The following is a 4,185-nucleotide window of genomic DNA, read 5'->3' on the forward strand; positions in this document are numbered from 1 at the left end:
ATCCTTTTGAGTTTTGCAAAAACAAAAAGAAGAAACTGAGTTAGAATTATGGATAAGAAGATTTGTGGGATGCGAGTTCTAGAGAGTGGAGCTGGACAGCTAGAGGTCTGAAAGTGGGAGGGAGATAAAAGGGTTCTAGATTATTTAGGTATTTACGTCATTTGACATAGGGGGTAAACATGTCATCAAAAATAAATTAAAAAAGGGGTGGGGAAATAGGATTGGGGGGTGGCCTTAACATCTCTCTTGACTATTCACTATTCTCATCGACTTGATAGGCACCTACTCTACCCTTGATATAAACATTGCTCGACTCCCTTCCTTTTGTCACACTCTTTCCGTTGCTCCATTATTTCACTCCCACACAGCCGGATCATTTCCTGCCCTTTACTGGCTACAACACTAACGTCACTGAGAAAAACATATTCATTAATACCGAGCCAGTCCTGAAATTTCCGCGTTTCAGCGTTTCGGCGTTTGTGTGAGGGCCTGACGTAGATGTAAATGGAAACCGATCATATTGAAAAGCGTAACGCTGTCATGAAAACGCTCCTCCTCATTATAAGCTGCACACTTTTATCCATAGGCACATGCGGAGGTCCATTGGTAATGCGCCTTTACTTCATCCATGGAGGCAAACGTGTCTGGCTTTTGAGCTGGCTCCAAACCGGCGGCTGGCCAATCATCTTCATCCCCATAGCCATCGGTTATTACCACCGCCGCAAGACTGAAGGCCCATCAACCAAACTCTTCTTCATGAAACTCCCACTCTTTATGGCCTCCGCTGTCATCGGCGTCCTCACCGGCCTAGACAGACTACCTTTACGCCTACGGCGTGGCCCGACTTCCTGTCTCCACGTCAGCCCTAATCATCGCTGGCCAGCTAGCCTTCACTGCCCTTTTTGCCTTTATTCTTGTAAAGCAGAAGTTCACCTCATTCTCCATAAACGCCGTCGTGTTGTTGACTATGGGTGCGGCTGTTTTGGGGTTGAACACCAGCTCTGATCGGCCAGAGGGGGAAACGAATAAGGAGTATATTGCCGGGTTTTTTATGACGGTGGCGGCGGCTGCTTTGTATGGATTTGTGTTGCCGTTGATAAAGTTGACATACAAGAAGGCCAAGCAGACCATTACATATGCTTTGGTTCTGGAGATTCAATCGGTTATGTGTTTGTTTGCTACTCTTTTCTGCACTGTGGGAATGCTTATCAACAACGACTTCAAGGTTAGTTGTATTTGGCCTCTCCTTAGTTATCGTCATCCAATCAATTATAGTTATATGAGATTCTACTTCAATTAATTGTTAATGTGTTTTCATGCTTGTAATAATGTTAATTTTACGTGATGATCTGAACCGTTTATTTTTTAAGTCATATTTTAAATATTATTTTTATAAAAAAATTAGCTAAATCTGAACCAATTTAGTCTTATAGCCTGTAATTCAATAATAAACAAACTACGTTCTTCACTTTAATTAACAACGAAATCATGAAAATGTTAATCGAAAAATGATTCTTAATTTGGATGATTTGTATTTTTTTTTTTGCAAAACTCATCTTTATAGAATGTCCTACGAAAGAGACATAAAAAGGTAGCTACACATGATAATCAGTAAATATCATTAAAATAACAACACTCATTTGCCAATGTGAGAAGGGAAATGATCTATCCTCGTATAGCCAAAGATCAAATGGTATACCTACATGTATATTTTTTACTTAATTTAGTAAGTGGAACAAGTTCTACAAATTTATAAAGTGACCTTTAGAATTGTGAGGAGTATATCCTTAGTCTTCACAAAAGAACTAGAGAGCCATAATGTTATAGTGGAGAAATATGCTAGCTAGATAAACTAAAACTCGATTACTTCATGCTTTGAATCAATCTAAAGTTATTATACCAACTACCAACTAATGAGAGTGACTTTATTCTACCTTTTTTTGTTCATATATATGTATTGATGTCGCACAAGATACCATATATTTTCAACAAACTGTATCAGTACTATACCTACGTCTATAGGTTTGTTCTTCATCCTTTCTAAAGTTCCAAGATCCCGAATTGAAATGGTAGTAATATTATTGACAACCCGTCCTTTCTAGTAGTATTGTTGCTATCTTTTTGCTGTTTTTTTAGTTGCTGGAACTACGTGGTAAAGAGCGTAGAGGTTCGAGTCATCTTCAAGGCATATTATTGAATATTGAACATGCTCACTAACTTGTAATAAGTTCGGCTTTGTTATTTTTAATTATTTCATCATTGTTTATAAAAGATTTTTGTTGGACATGGGATCTTACTTACATTTTGTACATTTTAATCTCATGATGTGTTTCAAAAATAAATTAATAAAGGAATAATAAGCGTAGTTCTGAGTCATTTAAAATTTTAACCATTGTATGTTCTCCCCTTTGGTAGATTAATTTTTGTTTGATAAGCTGGTAGAATAGTATGCTCCTTACTATGCATTTAAGTTAAAATCAGAACTACTCCTAGTGATTTTTTTTATTTTTTTATTTTTTTTGGTACTCCTAGTGATTTTGCTAGATGATTTAGTGTGGAAAATTATTGGTATATAAAAAGGATATTCTTTGGTAAATAGTCAAATTTATTTACAACTTTTTCAGCTTATTCCAAGAGAAGCAAGAAAATTCGATCTTGGGGAAACCAGATATTATATGGTGCTGGTATTGAGTGCTATAGTTTGGCAAGCTTTCTTTCTGGGAGCTATAGAATCATCTTCTGCGCCCCATCTTTGCTTTCTGGAATTGTGATAGCTGTTTTACTCCCCATAACTGAGATCCTAGCAGTTATTTTTTACCATGAAAAATTCCAACCAGAAAAGGGAGTTTCTCTTGCACTCTCTGTGTGGGGATTTGTCTCTTACTTCTATGGTGAGATAAAACAAAACAAGCAAAAGGAAAAGGAAAAGGAAACGGAAATGGAAACCGAAATTGCGGAGAAAAAGAAAGACACACCAGAAACATCACAAGTTCCTCTGCTGGAACTCTAGCTAGTCAGTAGTCACCAACCCTAGTTGGACGGCAACACCAATACTATCATTTTTGTTGTGACATAAATTCTAGCACATGTGTGATTGTGCAAATCATTAGTAAATTGTATTTAGGATACTAGAAGATCCTATCCCTTGATAATTGTAGTATTTGCAAGGCAAAAAATTCTCATTGATTTACTATAAATAAAGGCACAATGCATAGGAATAATACACATAACTCCTCAAGTCTTTCTTCATCTCTCTTTGACGCACCCCTTCAATAAAATAGGCCACAACATGTTATCATCACGCTCATGTTGCTGCGCTAAGGAACTGAAAGTTTTTCTGCTACAAACTCATTCACAAGATTCATCATCGGAATCCCAGGCCTTCTAAAACACGGTCTAAATTGTTGATATTTTTAATTGCATGCAACTTTCACCATTGAACATGAACCCTAATTTTTTATTATCAAATTATATATTGTAAATAATTTTCGATTATCAAATTATATATTGTGAAGTCTAAATTGTTGTTTGGCATTCCTTGTCAAATCTTGTAAATTGTACCAGATAGCTCTAGATAGTTTTAGGGTTAAAATGCTTACTTTTGGGATCTTGCTGTTGGAAATATTCTCTCAAGAGCTTAACTTCTCACATCAAAGGTTTGTTCATTCATATGCATTTCATGCCATTATTTCCGGTTCATTCTGTCTAGTCAAAACTTCTCACTGCTTTCACGCGAGCTCGTCACACACTTTAAGACAACCCACATGGGTCATCTGATAGCTTCTTCCCAAAAATGGATTTTCAATCCTAGATCTTTCCAGATTGCTTTTGCATATAACATGTGACTTTTTTGGTCCCCTTTCTTGTCTAAAACGTCAAGCCCCTAAAACATCAAGCCCTCTTTAAAAACTCAATCTAGGGTTTCATTTCAATTTGGCTAGGAGAATTACATTTCCAGAAAAGAGTGTGTTTTAGCTTTGAGCTGCCTCTTTTGTTCTTCATTAGAAACCCTAGTCACAAAATCACATTCATGCATTAAACACCCAAATCGTTGCATATTAGGGTAGCATTGTCTTTGTGATTTTATTTTAAGTTTGTGGTCAAGTTTTTCCCAAGTTTCATATCTTTAAACCGACCTCTTTTTGGATTCACATCAGCTTCATCTTTCAAGTATTTGACTAGTGA

General features: G+C 36.5%; 1 pseudogene; it reads left to right on the forward strand.

Annotated features, from left to right (window-relative positions):
• Positions 1–358: 358 nt before the first annotated feature.
• Positions 359–3,084, forward strand: LOC103454959 (purine permease 3-like; annotated as a pseudogene).
• The last annotated feature ends 1,101 nt before the right edge of the window (positions 3,085–4,185 follow it).

The sequence above is a fragment of the Malus domestica genome, chromosome 15 (assembly GCF_042453785.1).
Source record: "Malus domestica chromosome 15, GDT2T_hap1".
Taxonomy (NCBI): Eukaryota; Viridiplantae; Streptophyta; class Magnoliopsida; order Rosales; family Rosaceae; genus Malus; species Malus domestica.